The following is a 22,553-nucleotide window of genomic DNA, read 5'->3' on the forward strand; positions in this document are numbered from 1 at the left end:
TGTGATGAGTGGCCTCCTCTTGCTCCTATCTTCTAAATTTTTATGTTTTGTCCATACTTGTCCAAGGCTGTAATGAGGTCATAAACTGCATATCATTGAATATAAAAACAATATTCATGGATGTAGACATTTTGGTTCGGTTACATCCCCATTTGCCCTGCAGGAGATAGTGGGGAGCTTGAACTGCCGTACACAAGCGGTGTAGGGGCACCCACAGTGCGGTTAAGGAAGCAGTTCCAAAATTTTGACCCAGCGACACTGAAGGAATAGTGATATATTTCCAAATCAGATGGTGAGTAGCTCGGAAGGGAACATGGAGGTATCTACTGAGTGGGCCTGGCAGAACGCAATTGGAGAGTCACTGAGTAGACTATTATTGACAGCACTATTGATGACACCTTCCATTACTTTATTGATGATCAAGAGTAGACTGATTGGGTGGTAATTAACCAGATTGGATTTGTCCTGCTTTTTGTGTACAGGATATACCTGGGCAATCTTCCACACTGTTGGAGTAGGTGCCAGTGTTGTAACTGTACTGGAACAGCTTGGCTCAGGGAGCAGCAAGTTCTGGACACAGGTCTGAGGTACTATAGCCAGAATGCTGTCAAGGCCCCTACCCTTTGTAACATCCAGTGCCTCCAGTTGTTTCTTGATATCACACGGAGTGAATCAAATTGGCTGAAGACTGGTACCAGTGATACTGCGGGCCACTGGAGGACGTTGGGATGGATCATCCACTTGGCTTCTTGCTGAAGGTTGCTGCAGATGCTTCAGCCTTATCTTTGCCACTGATGTGTGGGGTTTTCCATCATTGAAGATGGAGATATTTGTGGGATCTCCTCCTCCAGTGAGTTGATTATTTGTCCACCACCATTCATGACTGGATGTGGCAGGATTGCAGAGCTGAGCTCTGATCCATTGGCTTAACACACACACACACCATGGTCATGTGAGGATGTGGGAGAGAGGAAGGGAGAGAGGGGCAGGTGAGAAGGATGATCACCAGCCACCAATAGGTCACCTCATGTTGTTCAAAGCCACTGACCTTCTTCTGGGTAAGAAAGTCATCGAGATGTACAGCACAGAAACAGACCCTTTGGTCCAACTTGTCCTTGCTGACAAGATATCCTAAATTAATCTAGTCCCATTTGTTAGCATCTGGCCCACATCCTTTAAAACCCTTCCTATTTATATACACATCCAGATGCCTTTTAAATGTTGTAATTGTACCAGCCTCCACCACTTCTCTGGCAGCTCATTCCATACACGCACCACCCTCTGTGTGAAGATGTTACCCCACTTTCCCCTCTCACTTTAAACCTATACCCTTAGATATGGATAATCTGCTTAAAACATGGGATCAGGATTTGGGACTAGAAATCTCTATAGAAACGTGGAATGATATTTGGGAAAACGCTAGAAGAATTACTATCTGTAACAGAACCCAGGCTATCCAGCTGAAGAAACTTCATAGGGCCCATATAGCACCGGTTCGACTGGCAAAATTTAAGGCAGGAGCATCTCCAATGTGTCCTAAATGCAAAATAGAGGTGGGCACTCTTGTACATTGCCTATGGACCTGTCATAAGATCCGTAGATATTGGACTAAAGTAGCAAGTACCCTGACAGAAATTTTATGAACGGAAATTAAAGTGGACCCTGTATCTCTCCTTTTGGGCTTTTCGAACTTTCCCTACCTGGACATGTACGGGAAGAGACTATTTTCTATTCTTTCTTTCTGTGCAAGGAAAAATATTTTGGTGAACTGGGTGGCTGAGGGCCCCCCGAACTTTCAAATTGGCACAGATTAATTATGGAATGTATTCCCCTTGACTTCCTTACAAATATGGTGCACCGAAAGACCGAATTATTTTATAAAATATGGCAGCCCTTCTTGAATTACATAAATACAGATATTTCGGCTATCCTAACAAGGGCTTTTATTTAATTGAGATTACAAACCTGGCTGGTCCGGGGCCCCTCGGGGGAGGAATCCCGCACGAATACGGGTTTTATTACATCTGATGTTAACACATTCCGAGCATGTTAGAGACTTAAATTTACACTCTGGTTAGTTGTAGGTTAGATTAGTAGATAGTTGAGTTTTGTTTTTTTTTCTTTTTTGGCATTTTTTTTCTTTTGTTAAATTTTGGCTATTGTATATTTGATTTAATTGTATATCAATGTTTATATTTGAGAGTTTTGTTTATTTTTGTAAATTTGTAAAAATGTTAAATTTCTAATAAAAAAAAACCTATACCCTTTATTTTTGGACTCTCTTACCCTGGGGAAGACACCTTGGCTATTTGCCCTATCCATGCCCCTCATGATTTCATAAATGTCTGTAAGGTCACCTCTCAGCTTCCAACACTCTAGAGAACACAGCTCCAGCCTGTTCAGCCTCTCCTTATAGCTCAAAACCATCCTTGTAAGTCTTTTAGATTAGATTAGATTCCCTACAGTGCAGAAACAGGCCCTTCGGCCCAACAAGTCCACACCAACCTCTGAAGAGCAACCCACCCAGACCCATTCCCCGACATTCACCCCTGACTAAAGCACCTAACACTATGGGCAATTTAGCATGGCCAATTCACCTAACCTGCACATCCTTGGACTGTGGGAGGAAACCAGAGCACTCAGAGGAAACCACTCAGACACGGGGAGAATGTGCAAACTCCACACAGGCAGGCGGGAATTGAACCTGGGTCCCTGGCATTGTGAGGCAGCAATGCTAACCACTGAGCCACCGTGCCGCCCTTTCAAGCTTACATCCTTCCTACAGCAGGTTGACCAAAAGTGAAGGCAAAAGTGACCTAGCCAATGCTTCCCACCCTCATAAGCAAATCCATTGTATTCAATTTTGTTTTCCTGATGGAGTCATGCTGTGGTTGATCATGATGCATTCCATTTAACGATAACAGTGTTCATGCCAATGTTTGCAAACAGCACATCTGCACTTGACTCAGGAGTGAGGGTGTGAGGGCAGCTGAATTTGATCAAATAATTAGTGTATCATAGAGCAACACGAAAATACACAGGGATGCAGCACTCACCCCAATACACTCGCCAGGGACAAAAGATCGTTTGTGATCTCCTCAAGGAGGCAAGGATGTATTAGTGATTTATACAATTCTTCTAAGTCTGACCAACAAGCTGCAGATTTGTTTAAAAAAATAGGATACATCAACATAAACTGAAGCAACATGCTTCCCCAGCAATCTAGTCTGGAGAAGTGGACGCTCGTCCAGGCAGGCAGAAGGTATTGAATTCTATTCCCTTCTCCCACTGCGTTGGACAGCCTACACATTCCAGCTGCACCTCCATTTTAGATTTCTCTGGTCTAACCACCTCCAGAGCCTCCTCTCTTTTTCTCGACCTTCATGACTTCCTTTGACCCACCAACACTCTGAGCTATCACTGCTTTGTAAACACAGTAAGAGGAGTAGGCCATTCAGCCCTCAAGTCTGTTCCACCCATTCAATGAGATTAAGGCTGATCAGTTGTCTAACTCCACATACCTGCCTTTGCCACATTATTCCTTAATACCTTTGTTAAGCTGAAAAGTAGCTGTCTCAGATTTAAAATGAACAACTGACCCAGCATTCACTGCCATTTGTGGAAGTGAGTTCCAAACCTCTCCCATCCTTTGTGTGTGGAAGTGCTTCCTATAATCTCTCTTGAACGGTCTGGCCCTAATTCTCTGATTATGTCCCCCTCGTTCCAGAATCCCAACCTGTGAAAACAGTTTATCTTTATCCACCCTATTAATATCTTGATAACTTCGACCCCTTAACCTTCTAAATGCTCAAGAAAACAGGCCTAATTTGTGTAATCTCTCCTATAATTCAGGTCTAAGTCTCGTCAGGAGAAAGTGAGGACTGCAAATGCTGGAGATCAGAGCTGAAAAATGTGTTGCTGGAAAAGCGCAGCAGGTCATTTCCGCCACCTCCAAACAGACCCCACCACCAAGGATATATTTCCCTCCCCTCCACTATCAGCATTCCGGAAAGATCACTCCCTCCGTGACTCCCTCGTCAGGTCCACACCCCCCACCAACCCAACCTCCACTCCGGCACCTTCTCCTTCAATCTCAAGAAATAAAAAAATTCCGCCCACACGTCCCCCCTCACTTCCCTCTAAGGCCCCAAGGGATCCTTCCATATCCATCACAAATTCACCTGCACCTTCACACACATCATTTACTGCATCCGCTGCACCCGATGTGGCCTCCTCTACATTGGGGAGACAGGCCGCCTACTTGCGGAACGTTTCGGAGAACACCTCTGGGACACCCGCACCAACCAACCCAACCACCCCACGGCTGAACACTTTAACTCCCCCTCCCACTCCACCAAGGACATGCAGGTCCTTGGTCTCCTCCATCGCCAGACTATGGCAACACGACGCCTGGAGGAAGAGCGCCTCATCTTCCGCCTAGGAACTCTCCAGCCACAAGGGATGAACTCAGATTTCTCCAGCGTCCTCATTTCCCCTCCCCCCACCTTGTCTCAGTCAAATCCCTCGAACTCAGCACCACCTTCCTAACCTGCAATCTTCTTCCTGACCTCTCCGCCCCCACCCCCTCTCCGGCCTATCACCCTCACCTTAACCTCCTTCCACCTATCGCATTCCCAACGGCCCTCCCCCAAGTCCCTCCTCCCTACCTTTTATCTTAGCCTGCTTGGCACACCTTCCTCATTCCTGAAGAAGGGCTTATGCCCGAAATGTCGGATCTCAGTCTCGTAAACCTACATTGTACTCCCTCCAAGGCCCATACATCATTCCCAAGATGGGGAGCTCAGATCTGCTCACAGTATTCCAATGGGATTTAATTAGGGTTTCCATAAGTGCAGCATAAATTCTGCATCCTTGTACACTAGGAGTCTAGATAGAAAAGCCTGCATTCCATTAATATTGTTGATTATTTCTGCACCTGCTTGTGGTATTTTAAAGATCTATATCCTGGTCTTTTTCATATGCCAGATTTTAACTGCTCCACTACAGGTGGCCATGATTTAGGCCATAATCTCTGTATTTCCCTTCCTGAACTTCCCAGCCTCGGTAACTCGTTTGGAGGGACATGGGCTAAACACAGGCAGCTGGGACTAGTTTAGCTTGGGAACATGATCGGTGTGAACTAATTGGACTGAAGGGTCTGTTTCCGTACTGTATCACTCAATGGCGCTATCTGCCACTTTTAAGACACTTCTTAAATCTGCTCCTAGCTAGGCACCTCTCCAGATGGCTCTCTCTGACTGCTTTATCTAAATGTTTGACATGAAACCCTCAGAAGGGCCAAGGAAACTTGCTCTTGATTACTCTCATTTGAATGAGGCAAAAAAGTAAAAGGATGCTGCCCACTATGGCCAAATAGTCCATAACATGGGTACCTGAGGGGTTTCATAGAACATTGACATTTGAATTCACTAACTGGAACTACAATCTGATGAGGATCGTGCTTTAATTGTCTTAAAAGCCCCACTGGCTCACAAATAAAGAAAATCTGCCATCCTTATCCAGTCTGGCCAACAAGGTTTCTAAAAACATTGCAATGGGATTCACTCTTAATTGCTTTCTGCGCGAGATACAGAGTAAAGGACCCCACCAAACATTACCAGGACATGGACAGCACGGGATTAGATACAGAGTAAAGTTCCCTCTACACTGTCCCCATCAAACACTTCCAGGACAGGGACAGCACGAGGTCAGATAGAGAATAAAGCTCCCTCTACATTGCCCCAGTCAAAGATTTCCAGGACAGGGACAGTACAGGGTTAGATACAGAGTAAAGCTCCCTCTACACTGTCCCCATTAAACACACCCAGGACAGGGACAGCACAGGGTTAGATACAGAGTAAAGCTCTCTCTACACTGTCCCCATTAAACACTCCCAGGGCAGGGACAGCACGGGGTTAGATACAGAGTAAAGCTCCCTCTACACTGTCCCCCATCAAACACTCCCAGAACAGGGACAGCACAGAGTCACACACAGAGTAAAACTCCCTCTACACTGTCCCCATTAAACACTTCCAGGACAGGGACAGCACGAGGTCAGATAGAGAATAAAGCTCCCTCTACATTGCCCCAGTCAAAGATTTCCAGGACAGGGACAGCACGGGGTTAGAAAAAAAGTAAAGTTCCCTCTACACTGTCCCCATCAAACACTCCCAGGACAGGGACAGCGCAGGGTTAGATACAGAGTGCAGCTCCCTCTCCATACTGCCTCAGGAAAAGTGGGAGTGGTGGTTAACACCCAGACAAGCTGAAACCAATGAAGTCACAAATATCTTGGGGCCCAGAGTTTGGGAACTAAACAGATATTGTTTGAGATCCCTCTTCCCTTTAAATATTAGTAGAGAGCATGCATCCTCACTGATGAAAATATTTCTCCCGTTTTACTCTATATAAAGTAACGAACCCCAATTAGCTGCTGAGAATTGATTCAATCAACTGCAGTTCATTACTACTAATTTAATGCAGAGAGGAAATGATACTTGAAGCCGAACAGGCACAGACTAAATTAACAAAGTACAGTGATTTAATTGAATGGATATGCCGTTCAATTCTAAAATAACAATATAATTAACCAGCAGCTTTTGAAGGTTACAGCTTGAAAAGGGATTAATGCAGATGTCGATGTGTACATCTTTAATTAGCTTGATGCTGAAATTGTGTCTGAATATTAAAAACACATTTGATGGGGACAGTGTCGTGGGAACTTTGCTCTGTATCTAACCCTGTTCTGTCCCTGTCCTGGGAGTGTTTGATGGGGACAGTGTAGAGGAGCTTTACTTTCAGTTTAAAGAGTATACCAGGAGCTTTATTCTATATCTAACCCCACACTGTCCCTGAGAGTGTAGTTGTGATGAAGGAGCAGCGCTCTGAAAGCTAGTGTGCTTCCAATTAAACCTGTTGGACTATAACCTGGTGTTGTGTGATTTTTAACTTTGTACACCCCAGTCCAACACTGGCGTCTCCAAATCCTGTCTTGATTGTTTGATGGAGACAGTGTAGAAGGATATTTACTCTGTTTTTAACCCCACACTGTCCCTGTCCAGGAGGTATTTTATGAGGGACAGTGCAGAGGGAGCTTTACTCTGTATCTAAACCCGTGCTGTCCCTGTCCTGGGCGTGTTTGATGGGGTCAGTGGAAAAAGGCAGCTTTACTCTGTATCTAACCCAGAGGGCAGTTTAGAGTTAACCACATTGCTGCGGGTCTGGAGACACATATAGGTCAGACCAGGTAACAGTGGAATGTTTCCTTAGCTCGTGACGCAGATGAGCTTTTAAGACAATTAACCCATGATCACCATTAGGTTTTATTTCCAGATGTTTTTGGCATTGAATTTGAATTTCAATGTGAGATTTGAACCCGTGTCTCCAGAGCTCTGGATTACTGGTCCAGTAGTCATTTCCATTGAGTCATCACCTTCCCAAGGCAGCTCAGGCCTGAGCTGATTGAATGGTGGGATAGGATGGAGGTTGTGAACGGCCTACTCCTGCCCCATAGGCTCATTGTGGGCTGCGCTTCACATTTTAAAGGCATCAGCAGCTGGACAATAGCAAAGGGATTGGGCACAATGTCAAATGCAGCGCCCAAGGAGGCATCGGAAGAAATTCGCATCGTCACTTTCAAAGTGGAATTGGATAAATACTTGAAGAGGAAAGAAAAAGAATCTGGAAGGAGAAGAGTGAAGATAATTTGCTCACTCTGGCATTGAGGTGGCATGGGTTGGTCAGGCAGAATGGCCTCCTTCCTTTCTATGAGCGACAATTACAGCTGAGTACAGATACTGGGGCCTCATAATGTGCGTTCCCTGACAGGGGAGAGCTAATCTCCATACATCACAATTTCTACAGCTGTCGAAGATGAAATCTCCCTAATTATCAGCAGTCGACTCAGGAGGTTTTTTTTTTAACCAATCAAACGGAACAGGGAGAGAGGAGCATCCCATCAAACCTTATTGAACTGACAACAATGATGAAATCAACAGAGACAATATGACTAAATTGCCAATCACAACCATAAGTCTGCTCCACAACGAATAAGTCAATGCCTATGAGTGACTGCCAGATTACCTTGCCCATTCACAATGCAAAAGAAAAAGCACATGGGACAGAGATGAGCTGCTGGAGTTGCAAAATATAAACCAGGAAACTGAAAAACTGGGAATGCACCGCAGGTGATGCATTTTCTAAAACGACAAATGAGCAGAAACAATATGAACGGAATCTCACAATTTAAGAATGGGTGCAGAAGTAGAGAGACCCCTGGGGAGACATACACCTCTGATGTCTGCAGAGAGCTGGACAAACATCTATAAAACTGCAAGGCTACAAAACCAGGGCAGAGAGAGTTGGACTCACTGCACAGATCTTTCAAAAAGTTGGCATTGACCAAAAGGGGAGACTGTATGCCAAGATTCTGCTGCTGATCCAAGTCCACAGCTGTGAATGTTATCTGGGAACATGCTGTTAAAAAGCACCGATTATCTATGAACAAAAGCTGGCAGGGCAAGTTGATAAAGTTGAACTCTTTTAAACCAAGCACATGGGTTTTTCTGAAATAAAAGTGCAATACTGCAGGTGCTGGAGATAAGAACAGGGAATGCTGAAAAATTTCAGCAGGTCTGACAGTATCTGTGCAGAGAGACAATCAGAGTTAATGTGATATGTTGGAGGGCCCTGAACGTGGGCCGTGGTGACATTTGTGACAGATTCATGACAGAAGTCCAGTGAGTGGATCAGTGGTGCTGGAAGAGCACAGCAGTTCAGGCAGCATCCAAGGAGCTTCGAAATCGACGTTTCGGGCAAAAGCCCTTCATCAGGAATAAAGGCAGAGAGCCTGAAGCGTGGAGAGATAGCTAGGTGGGGGTGGGGAGAGAATAGCATAGAGTACAATGGGTGAGTGGGGGAGGGGATGAAGGTGATAGGTCAGGGGGGAGTGGGTGGAGTGGATAGGTGGAAAAGGAGATAGGCAGGTAGGACAAGTCTGGACAAGTCATGGGGACAGTACTGAGCTGGAAGTTTGGAACTAGGGTGAGGTGGGGGAAGGGGAAATGAGGAAACTGTTGAAGTCCACATTGATGCCCTGGGGTTGAAGTGTTCCGAGGCGGAAGATGAGGCGTTCTTCCTCCAGGCGTCTGGTGGTGAGGGAGCGGTGGTGAAGGAGGCCCAGTGAGGCCTATTTCAACATCAGAAACAACTCGCTGTATCATTTCACTAGGTTCCAGGCATCACAGTGAGACTCTGGTTCGGAAGCCATGCGTTGTCTATGAAGTTGGTTATTGATTGTTAATGACCTTACTTACTGCCCATCTCCCCTCATTAATATGGAGGGGATACTATCCCACCACCAGCCATAAACTAGACGCTGAGAATTCTTGCCTCACCAGACTGAGCGGGCATCTGGCCAAGTCAGATCATAGTTCGCTCCAAAGGACCTACATGTTAGACACTGGGCACCAACATCTCAGGACACACTCCATCAACACCAGACACACACAGCCCACATCCACGCACATTGGCATCTGACATGTGCCAGCCTTGAAGAACCCTCATGACACCTCTCTGATCCATTTACAGTCTGACTCTACCCCTCAGGCTGCCTGCTAACTCTCACTGTAACACTGCAGGAAGGGCACTGTGTGCTGAGGGACACACACCCAGCTCAGGGAGTGCACCAGGCTGTATATCCATCCTCTTCACTCACTCTCACAGTGCTCACTCACTCACTCACTCTCACAGTGCTCACTCACTCACTCACTCTCACAGTGCTCACTCACTCACTCACTCTCACAGTGCTCAATCACTCACTTAATCACACAGTGCTCACTCACTCACTCTCACAGTGCTCACTACTCACTCACTCTCACAGTGCTCACTACTCACTCACTCTCACAGTGCTCACTCACTCACTCTCACAGTGCTCACTACTCACTCACTCACTCTCACATTGCTCACTACTCACTCACTCACTCTCACAGTGCTTACTACTCACTCACTCTCACATTGCTCACTACTCACTCACTCACTCTCACATTGCTTACTACTCACTCTCACACTGCTTGCTACTCACTCTCACACAGTGCTCACTGCTCACTCACTCTCTCACAGTGCTCACTCACTCACTCTCTCTCACAGTGCTCACTACTCACTCACTCACTCTCACAGTGCTCACTACTCACTCTCTCACACTGCTCACTACTCACTCACACTCTCACAGTGCTCACTACTCACTCACTCACTCTCACAATGCTCACTACTCACTCTCTCACACTGCTCACTACTCACTCACTCTCACAGTGCTCACTACTCACTCTCACATTGCTAATTCATTCACTCACACTCACACTGCTCACTACTCACACTGCTCACTACTCACTCACTCGGTGCTCACTCACTCACTCACTCTCACAGTGCTCACTACTCACTCACTCGGTGCTCACTCACTCACTCACTCTCACAGTGCTCACTCACTCACTCTCACAGTGCTCACTCACTCACTCACTCTCACAGTGCTCATTGACTCACTCTCACTGCTCACTACTCACTCTCACTGTGCTCATTCACTCACACTCTCAGCGTGCTCACTTACTCACTCTCACAGTGCTCACTCACTCACTCACTCTCACAGTGCTCACTCACACACACACACAGTGCTCACCCACTCACTCTCACAGTGCTCACTCACTCACTCTCACAGTGCTCATTGACTCACTCTCACTGCTCACTACTCACTCTCACTGTGCTCATTCACTCACACTCTCAGCGTGCTCACTCACTCACTCACTCTCACAGTGCTCATTCACTCACACTCTCAGCGTGCTCACTTACTCACTCTCACAGTGCTCACTCACTCACACTCTCAGTGAGCTCACTCACTCATTCTCACAGTGCTCACTCACTCACTCTCAGTGAGCTCACACACACTCTCACAGTGCTCACTCACTCACACACTGTGCTCACTCACTCACTCAGTGCTCACCCACTCACACTCTCACACTGCTCACCACTCACTCACTCACACAGTGCTCACTCACACTCACACTGTGCTCGCTCACTCACACTCGCTCACACAGTGCTCACTCACTCACACACAGTGCTCACTCACTCACTCTCACAGTGCTCACCCACTCTCTCACTCTCACACTGCTCACTACTCACTCACTCTCACAGTGCTCACCCACTCTCTCACTCTCACACTGCTCACTACTCACTCACTCTCACAGTGCTCACCCACTCTCTCACTCTCACACTGCTCATTGACTCACTCTCACTGCTCACTACTCACTCACTCTCACAGTGCTCATTCACTCACACTCTCAGCGTGCTCACTCAATCACTCTCACAGTGCTCACCCACTCACTCACTCTCACACTGCTCACTACTCACTCACTCTCACAGTGCTCACTCACTCACTCACTCACACAGTGCTCACTCACTCACTCACTCACACACTGTGCTCACTCACTCACTCACTCAGTGCTCACCCACTCACACTCTCCCACTGCTCACTACTCACTCACTCTCACAGTGCTCACTCACTCACTCACTCTCAGTGAGCTCACTCACTCACTCACTCACTCTCAGTGAGTTCACTCACTCACACAGTGCTCACTCACACTCTCAGTGAGCTCACTCACTCACTCACTCACTCTCAGTGAGTTCACTCACTCACACAGTGCTCACTCACTCACTCTCAGTGAGCTCACTCACTCACTCACTCACTCTCAGTGAGTTCACTCACTCACACAGTGCTCACTCACTCATTCTCAGCGTGCTCACACACTCACTCTCACAGTGCTCACTCACACTCACACACTGTGCTCACTCACTCACTCAGTGCTCACCCACTTACACTCTCACACAGTGCTCACTACTCACTCACTCTCACAGTGCTCACTCACTCACTCACTCTCAGTGAGCTCACTCACACTCTCAGAGTGCTCACTCACACATTCTCAGCGTGCTCACTCACTCACTCTCACAGTGCTCACTCACTCACACTCTCAGCGTGCTCACTCACTCACTCTCACAGTGCTCACTCACTCATTCTCAGCGTGCTCACACACTCACTCTCACAGTGCTCACTCACTCATTCTCAGTGAGCTCACTCACACTCTCACAGTGCTCACTCACTCACTCTCACAGTGCTCACTCACTCACACTCTCAGTGAGCTCACTCACTCTCACAGTGCTCACTCACTCATTCTCAGCGTGCTCACACACTCACTCTCACAGTGCTCACTCACTCACTCTCAGTGAGCTCACACACTCACTCTCACAGTGCTCACTCACACACTCTCAGTGAGCTCACTCACTCACTCTCACAGTGCTCACTCACTCACTCTCAGTGTGCTCACTCACACTCTCAGAGTGCTCACTCACACATTCTCAGCGTGCTCACACACTCACTCTCACAGTGCTCACTCACTCACTCTCAGTGAGCTCACTCACACTCTCACAGTGCTCACTCACTCACTCTCACACTGCTCACTACTCACTCTCACAGTGCTCACTCACTCACTCTCACACTGCTCACTACTCACTCTCACAGTGCTCACTCACTCACACACAGTGCTCACTCACTCACACACAGTGCTCACTCACTCACAGTGCTCACCCACTCACTCACTCTCACAGTGCTCACTCACTCACTCTCACACTGCTCACTACTCACTCTCACAGTGCTCACTCACTCACACACAGTGCTCACTCACTCACACACAGTGCTCACTCACTCACACACAGTGCTCACTCACTCACAGTGCTCACCCACTCACTCACTCTCACAGTGCTCACTCACTCACTCTCACACTGCTCACTACTCACTCTCACAGTGCTCACTCACTCACACACAGTGCTCACTCACTCACACACAGTGCTCACTCACTCACAGTGCTCACCCACTCACTCACTCTCACAGTGCTCACTCACTCACTCTCACAGTGCTCACTCACTCACTCTCAGTGAGCTCACTCACACTCTCACACTGCTCACTACTCACTCTCACAGTGCTCACTCACTCACACACAGTGCTCACTCACTCACACACAGTGCTCACTCACTCACAGTGCTCACCCACTCACTCACTCTCACAGTGCTCACTCACTCACTCTCACACTGCTCACTACTCACTCTCACAGTGCTCACTCACTCACACACAGTGCTCACCCACTCACTCTCACAGTGCTCACTCACTCACTCAAACACTCACTCTCACACTGCTCACTACTCACTCTCACAGTGCTCACTCACTCACTCTCACAGTGCTCACTACTCACTCGCTCTCACAGTGCTCACTCACACTGTGCTCGCTCACACACTTGCTCACACAGTGCTCACTCACTCACACACAGTGCTCACTCACTCGCTCTCACAGTGCTCACCCACTCTCTCACTCTCACACTGCTCACTACTCACTCACTCTCACAGTGCTCACTCACTCACTCACTCTCACAGTGCTCATTGACTCACTCTCACTGCTCACTACTCACTCACTCTCACAGTGCTCATTCACTCACACTCTCAGCGTGCTCTCTCACTCACTCTCACAGTGCTCACCCACTCACTCACTCTCACACTGCTCACTACTCACTCTCACAGTGCTCACTCACTCACTCACTCTCACAGTGCTCACCCACTCACTCACTCTCACACTGCTCACTACTCACTCACTCTCACAGTGCTCACTCACTCACTCACTCACACAGTGCTCACTCACTCACTTACTCACACACTGTGCTCACTCACTCACTCACTGTGCTCACTCACTCACTCACTCACACAGTGCTCACTCACTCACTCACTCACACACTGTGCTCACTCACTCACTCACTCAGTGCTCACCCACTCACACTCTCCCACTGCTCACTACTCACTCACTCTCACAGTGCTCACTCACTCACTCACTCTCACAGTGCTCACCCACTCACACTCTCCCACTGCTCACTACTCACTCACTCTCACAGTACTCATTCACTCACTCTCAGTGAGCTCACTCACTCTCACAGTGCTCTCTCACTCACTCTCACAGTGCTCACCCACTCAGTCACTCTCACACTGCTCACTAAACACTCACTCTCACAGTGCTCACTCACTCACTCACACAGTGCTCACTCATTCACTCACACACTGTTCTCACTCACTCACTCACTCAGTGCTCACCCACTCACACTCTCCCACTGCTCACTACTCACTCACTCTCACAGTGCTCACTCACTCACTCACTCTCACAGTGCTCACCCACTCACACTCTCACACTGCTCACTACTCACTCACTCTCACAGTGCTCACTCACACTCACTCACACTGTGCTCGCTCACACACTCGCTCACACAGTGCTCACTCACTCACACACAGTGCTCACTCACTCACTCTCACAGTGCTCACTACTCACTCGATCTCACAGTGCTCACCCACTCACTCACTCACACTGCTCACTACTCACTCACTCTCACAGTGCTCACTCACTCATACTCTCACAGTGCTCAATCACTCACTCACTCTCACAGTGCTCACCCACTCACTCACTCTCACAGTGCTCACTCACTCACTCAAACACTCACTCTCACAGTGCTCACTCACTCACACACTCACTCTCAGCGTGCTCACTTACTCACTCTCACAGTGCTCCCTCACTCATATGACTAGACAACAGTCTCAGAGTGTACTGGAAAATTGAAAATATGTAACAATTGGCTCTGAAATGGATACCTGAGTTGGTTGCTGTTTTGACAACAATTTGAATTTAACCAATCAGTTTAAATTATACCCCATGATACTAAAATCTAATCAAGTTTGAATTTATTGTTTTGCCAACATCAAACCAATGAGACAATCCAATGTTGGGGATATAAAAAGGCAGGTATTTGAAAATTGGAGACAGAGCAATAGCCATCAACACTGATTCAAGAAATTAGGAAACACCCTCTATCAAAGGGACCTTATCATGAAAAATATTTACAGTATAAAGAAAGAACACAACCCAGGGAGATCTTAGCCGGAAGAAGACAGACACCAAAGATGACAGCCGCTGTATGGTTTTGAAATTAAGCTGATGTAATTTTAACAAGTGTTTATTGGGACAGTACATTGTTATAGAGTTGGAGGCAGGTAATAAGCAGTTAAGGGAAAGAGGGGTTTATAATTGTGACTAGCTGTTGTTTAATATTCATGTTTAGAGTTAAAAAATAAATTGATATTATTTTCTTTAAATGGTGGAATTTGGGAGTTCCCTGTCACTCGTACTTTAACAGATTACGAGGCGAGGTGAGCCTTTCGGAGTGTTTGGTTTTAATTAATTGCCATGTCTGAGGCTGTGGACTTACGATGCTCATCTGAGTGCATGATAGGCTTTATATGGCAGGAGCAACAAGGACTGCCCATGGTAATGGAGCTCAAATTGGGTGAGAAGGGTGCTGCAGGGGTGGGGTAGGTAGTCAACGAGGCAGGTTTGATAAGATACGGTGAGAGAATTTGCTCTGCCTGATGGCAAGAAAGTCTCAGGAAACTTGACAAACTGGCCAAATAAATCTGTCAGATTCAGCTCAACATTTGAGTCCAATGTGCTACTAATTCCAGAACTAATTCTGAACAACAGACATATGTTGGATGCCAAACATTAGCTCTGTCTCGCTCTCTCTCTCTCTCCACAGATACTGACACACTCGCTGAGTTTCTCCAGCAATTCCAGAGAAAACATAGAGGATAGAAGCCGAGGGGTAGGCCATTCGGCCCTTTGAGTCTGCCCTGCCATTAAATACGATCATGGCTGATCATCCAACTCAGTCCCCTGTTCCCGCTTTCTCCCCATACCCTTTGATCCCTTTAGCCTGAAGAGTTTAGTCCAAAGACGCACAGGTTGGGTGGATTGTGAAATGCTGATAGTGTCCAGGGACGTGCAGACCAGATGGGCTAGCCATGGGAAATACACGGCTCCAGGGATGGGGTGCTCTTCGGATGATTGGTGTGGACTCAGCGGGCCAAATGGCCTGTTTCACACTGGAAGGATTCTCTGATTCTATGAACTACCGTATATACTCAAGTAATAGTCGAATTTTTTCAACTACGTTTTAAGGTTAAATTTATGGGGCCAATTATTACATGGATACTACTTTAGAGGGCCTGAAATTCATGCCTGTCAAAATTCATACTGCATCATTAGCAGAAGCCCAACTGATCTCTAAACAAATAAAGAAAAAAACACAACAAATTATCGTAATTCTGAAGACCAGGAGTGGAGCGGGATGACCAGCACACTGTCTCATAAAGGTTGGCCTGTAATCTATGAAGAACGAGGGTCAACTTTTACACGAGATAAATGGAAAATTCCGGATTTTGTGACCAAAAATAGGGGGTTGACTTTTACATGAGATGGACTATTAATCGAATATATACGGTACATCTGACTCCTTCTTGAAAATATTCAATGTTTTGGCCTACTGCTTTTTGTGACCATGTGCTGTTCTGATTTACAATAGCACACTCTGCGTTCACAGAAACGTTTGCTGTCACAGAAGAGTCTGCTCGTTGCCATTAGGTGTGAATGAAGCTGTGTAACTAATGTGTAACTACGCTATTCTACCTTGAGTATCATCTCCATAACGGCTGAACCAATTCTTGACCGAACTCTAACCCCTTCCTTTGAGTGGTCAGTGGCATGAACTTTGGGAGTAGTGCCCTTACTCATGAATGAAGGGCATCAAAACTAATGCCACAGCTCAGAGCTTCCATTAATTCAGCCTTGACAATGAGCCTTACCAACTAACTGTGCAATAGTTACATGTTCTGCTGCAGGTTTTGCTTTACATTGCTAAAAAAAAAATTCAGCTGGAAGTTTTGAGCACAACTGAAGCAGAAACAAGTTGCATTTCAAATGTCATTTCTTTTAATTATTGTCTCTGTTTTGCTGACAGTTTGAAAATGTAAAAATTTCAATTTGTGCTCCCTGTGAGATACAGAGACAGAAAATGCTGCCAGAAGTCATCTGATGTTCCTTTGCCTGCCACATCACTCATCAGCTCCGGACTTAAGTAAACATGGAAATACCTTTGGACAATGGAAATGAGGGGAAAGAGAAATAGACAGAAGGAGTAATGGGGACAGATATCAGAAAGCGAGAGAGAAGCAAAACAGAACGGTAGCAGGGGAGGATGAACAGCGATAGGTAAAAGGGTGACAATCTTTTCAAAATGAAACAAATCAAAGAACAGCAAATGCTGGAAATCTGAGCAATGGAGAATGATGGAGAAACTCAGCAGGCCTGACAGCATCTGTGGAGAGACAATACAGAGCTAATCTTTTGAGCCCTGTGACCAACTTCAGAAGAAGGATCACCAGACTCAAAACATTAACTCTGTTTTCTCTTACGGATGCGGCCAGACTTGCTGAGTTTCTCCAGCAAATTATATATCGGTGTGTTTGATATTTACTCACTTAATGGGTGCAACTCCGCATTGGCAAATAGTTATGTGTCCTTCTTCTGCTGCATTTACAATCATTATGTAGTTGTAATGTAATAGATTTGGAGTTCTGTGGTGAGACGATGAAAAGAATACTGTTGAAATGCAGCAATTTTTAAAAAGATTAGCACTGAATCTGAACATGAGATGTTCTTTTAAGAAGTGGACTGCAGGATGCCATAATCCAACCTTCAAGTTTCAAAGTTTCCCTACTCCTGGCCTGTCTCTCTTTTCGCTGGACCTGATGTCCATCATTAAGATGCTGTGATTGTTCCAGGCCATTATGCAATTTATTATGCATTGCATCATCGGGTGAGCAACATCAATAGAATCATAGAGTCACAGAGATGTACAGCACAGAAACAGACCCTTCGGTCCAACTCGTCCATGCTAACCAGATATCCTAAATGAATCTAGTCCCACCTGCCAGCACCCGGCCCATATCCCTCCAAACCCTTCCTATTCATGTACCCATCCAGATGCCTTTTTAATGCTGTAATTGTACCAGCGTCCATCACTTCCTCTGGCAGCTCATTCCATACACGTACCACCCTCTGTGTGAAAAGGTTGCACCTCAGGTGCCAATTAAATCTTTCCCCTTTCACCTTAAACCTCTAGTTCGGGACTTCCCCCATTCCAGGGAAAAGACTTTTTCTATTTATCCTATCCATGCCCCTCATGATTTTATAGACCTCTATAAGATGTTTCAGGGAAAACAGCCCCAGCCTATTCAGCCTCTCCCTATAGCTCAAATCCTCCAACCCTGGAAACATCCTTGTAAATCTTTTCTGAACCCTTCCAAGTTTCACAACATCCTTGCGATAGGAAGGAGACCAGATTTGCACGCAATATTCCAACAGTGGCCTAACCAATGTCCTGTACAGTTGCAACATGACTTCCCAATTCATATACTCAGCACACTGACCAATAAATGCAAATATACCAAGTGCTTTCTACACTATCTTATTAACCAGTGGCTCCACTTCACAGCCATTTTAAAATAAAAATTGCCAAAAATACTTCAAGATGCTGTTGTCCAAATGGTAGCAATTTTGAAAAATGGAACATAATCACACTTCAAAAACTTTTCAAAGGTTTCTGAAAAAGGTTGCTTATTTGAATGATACTATTTTCCTAGTGCAATGCTATTGAAAGATTTATTATTTTTTAAAAATGATACAAGTCATGCAATTGACAGCTAACAAATCCAGTTGTTTCTCCTTGCCAGCTGCAGTCCAACCAATCAGCACCCTCCTTCTCATCCTATATAAATTGACATTCCCTGTCCAAGTTTAATTTTCTTACATCCCCAAGCTAAGTGACTGACTGCTAACCACTGAGTTTTAATTAAATTTGAACCAGATAGGTTGACATTGATTGGTCAAGGCGTTGCCTTCGGAACGACTGTCACCGATTCTGTTACGTTGAAACAGACACAGCATGTGTCCACCTCTCCCTTCTGCAAAGGACAACACCCTGAGATATGTGATAACCAACAGAAAGTGCTGGGGAAACTCAACAGGTCTGGAGAGAAAAACACTGTGGTGTCTGCCTGACAATATTAAACTGGTTGTCAGCACAATTCTCAGCACATTCAGAACTATTTAGGAAACACTGTCAGGCTGTAACCCTTCTCAAAGGCTCCAGGCTGAAACGTTGACTTTCTTGCTCCTCAGATGCTGTCTGACCTGCTGTACTTTTGCATCTATTGACTCTCACATGTAGGTTAGACTGGGTAGGGACCGCATTCCCTTCCCCGATGGACATCAATGCACCAGGTGGATTTTTGCAATCCATGATAGTTTTAAGTCTTTCCGTTTCAGATCCTTATTATGAATTTAATTGAATTTGAATTCCACCAGCTACAGTGAACCCAGATCATTTGGCCATGATACAGCGGCACCACTGCTATGTGGCCAGTTCATGTATACCACCATTTCCCTGATTTGTCGCTCTGTGCATGTACAATGCGCTCCTATGTTTGTATTACAGGTATAAATATGTGGATCATTATGTCAAGCAAGCAGGCTTAAACACTCTCACTGAGTGGCGGAGCAGACTCGATGGGCTGAATGGCCCACTTCTGCTCCTACATCGTATAGTCTTTTTTTTAGAATCGCTATAGTGTGGAAACAGGCCCTTCGGCCCAACAAGTCCACACAGACCTATTTGTGAACACTGTTTTGTGAATCCTTGGCTTAGCAGCAGATTTGGGCCTACAGTTTGTTTTTTTGCTCAGGCAATGGGTTACGACTCTCTTGGAAATGGGGGAGGATGATGTCAGCCAAAGATTGAAGAAGTCGGAGATCATAACCGTGCTCAAGGCTTGCGACACCAATCTGTGTTGATTGAGAGGAGATTTTCAGTTCCATATCATTCCGAAGGACGTTTGCAGACAGGCCACATGTCAGTGAAACATGTGGTTTTGATCAAACCTGGACAGGGCTTTTCAGAGCCCAGCCTGGTATCTCATTCAGTGCTTGACCTTGCGAAGCTTGACCTATGACCTCTCTCATATTTTATCGAGCATGAGAGGGATCCAGACTTGGCTTATGGAATTGTTTGATTTATAGTTTATGCAGATCTAGTCATCACGCTTTAATAAATAATAATGATGTCATTATTGTGCCTTTTTTTCCTCCCTTCCTCTCTTGATGGCAGTGAGGTTTGCTCTCGGGAGTTCAGTCATAGAGATCTTCAGTACAGAAAAAGGCCCTGTACCCATTTAGTCTGTGCCAGTCAAAAACAAGTGCCTTACTATCCGAATCATATTTTCCAGCACCTGACCCAAGGCCCTGTGTGCCATAGCATCTCGAGTGCACATCTAAACATTTCTTCAATGTGATGAGGGTTTCTGTCTCTCCCACCCTTATAGGCAGTGAGTTCCAGACTCCCACCACCCTCTAGATGAAAAGTGAATCCTTACATCTCCTGAAAACCTCCTGACCCTTACCGTAAATCTATGCCTCTGGTCACTGATCCCTCCATCAAGGGGAAATAATTGCTTTCTGCAACCTTGCCTGTGTCCCTCATCATTTTGGAAATGTGTTGCTGGAAAAGCGCAGCAGGTCAGGCAGCATCTAGGGAACAGGAGAATCGACGTTTCGGGCATTAGCCCTTCTTCAGGATTCCTGAAGAAGGGCTAATGCCCGAAACGTCGATTCTCCTGTTCCCTAGATGCTGCCTGACCTGCTGCGCTTTTCGAGCAACACATTTCCATCTCTGATCTCCAGCATCTGCAGACCTCACTTTTTCCCTCATCATTTTATCCATCTCAATCAAGTTCCCTCTCAGTCTCCTCTGCTCTAACAGAAACAACCCCTGTCTGTTCAGTCTCTCGTCAGGTAACATCCTGGTAAATCTCCTCTGCACTCTCTCCAGTGCTATCACATCTCTCCTATCATGTGGATTGCAGAATTGTACACAGTAGTAGAGCTGAGGCCTAACCAATGGTCATTGGGAGACACTAATTGGCCGGCATCTCCACTCAGGTATGGCTGTTTTTGTGAGGGAGAACAGCTCACCTGAGCAGCAGCAACACTGCCACGGAGTACCGAGTGGCAGAGTAACAGCATTCTGGATGCCGAGTCCGGAGCTCATCCATTTCCATCTGCTTTTCTTTTTTTCATTTCTTTCTTGCTACTTTTTCTTCCCTTTTCTCTTTAAACTCTTTTCCCTTACTTTATCACCCTGAGTTGCAGCACCATCAGTGGGCAGCGTCGGCGAGAGCAGGCCCTATGCAGAATGGCAGGGAAAGATTACAGCGCAGGCCCAGGGATCAGCGAGGCCAAGTGAATGTTGAAGGAGGAGGTGTCTGACGTCAGAGGCAGCGATGCCAGGGCGAGGGGGAACACGTCTCTGCCCCAGCCCGAAGTCTGCCAGCAAACGAGTAGCCGGTCCCGGGTTTAATCGGCCAGTTCAGACTGGCAGGCTGAGCCAAGGCTCCAGATCCATGACTAGGCCCAGCTGCCTGACTTTGGAGACGGCAATGGTGACAAGTTTGGGCCCAGTGGCACCAGTGGTTGCTGCATCGAGCGAGATCAGCCCGGCATGAACTCACGGCAATGGCACTGGTGGAGGAAAGATGGCGGCGGACAGTGGTGACTCTTTGTTCCAGTGCAAACTCCACACAGACAGTTGCCCGAGGCGGGAATTGAACCCGGGTCCCTGGCACTATGAAGCAATAGTGCTAACCACTGAGCCACTGTGCCGAACTCTGTGTCCTCTCCTTAGCAGTCCTTCCAAACCTGTTTGTTTTAGCTTTGGCTGTGAGTCTATAGTCTTTCCCCAGTGCCAAGTACTTTCCTTTGACATTTGGTGTCTCTGTGCCTCTCCTGGTACGTGCTTGTGCACCAGAACAAGATGCAATTTGCAAATAAATTGAGGGAATACAGAACAAGCCTTAGATTAGATTCCCTACAGTGCAGAAACAGGCGCTTCGGCCCAACAAGTCCACGCCAACCCTCTGAAGAATAACCCACCCAGACCCATTCCCTTATGTTTACCCCTGACTAATGCACCTAACACTACGGGCAATTTTGCATGGCCAATTCACCTAACCCGCACATCTTTGGACTGTGGGAGGAAATCAGAGCACCCGGAGGAAACCCACACAGGCACGGGGAGAATATGCAAACTCCACACAGACATTTGCCCAAGGTGGGTTTTGAACCCAGGTCCCCGACGCTGTGAGGCAGCAGTGCTAACCACTAAGCCACCGTGCCACCCCTTAAAATCAAAGAACCTTGAGGAGATCACTCAGTCTATTGTGCATTTCTGGTGATTGATCTAATTACTTCCACTACTCCAATGTTTGTCTGTTGCTTTTCAATATTTCCATATAAAAGTATGCTGATTTTATATGATTAGAAAATTCACTAAAAAGTCTCTACACTCCTCTGCCACTCAGGCAGCCCCTGCAGTACATTCCATACTGAATTTGCTAATGTAGCTTTCCAGATTATGACCCATTGTTGGAGGGAAACTCTGAGAGGTTTCCCACTCCTTATACAAGCATCCAAATATGATGTTAGTCTTGGTACAGTGGGTAACAAACTCACCTCAGTGTCATTTCCCCGGAACAAA

The 22,553-nt window shown here is 46.4% G+C and overlaps 1 protein-coding gene and 1 pseudogene across 2 annotated transcripts in view; both read right to left on the reverse strand.

The window, feature by feature from the left end:
- The window catches only part of robo2 (roundabout, axon guidance receptor, homolog 2 (Drosophila)), a 1,751,833-nt gene that overhangs the window by 1,082,871 nt on the left and 646,409 nt on the right, over nucleotides 1–22,553 (reverse strand). The window lies entirely within an intron of this gene.
- Nucleotides 16,941–22,553, reverse strand: part of LOC148148487 (uncharacterized) — a 232,082-nt pseudogene continuing 226,469 nt past the window's right edge.

Source organism: Chiloscyllium plagiosum, unplaced genomic scaffold (genome assembly GCF_037043375.1).
Source record: "Chiloscyllium plagiosum isolate Xiang-an unplaced genomic scaffold, Cpla_swu_hap1 HiC_scaffold_12, whole genome shotgun sequence".
NCBI classification, from domain to species: Eukaryota; Metazoa; Chordata; class Chondrichthyes; order Orectolobiformes; family Hemiscylliidae; genus Chiloscyllium; species Chiloscyllium plagiosum.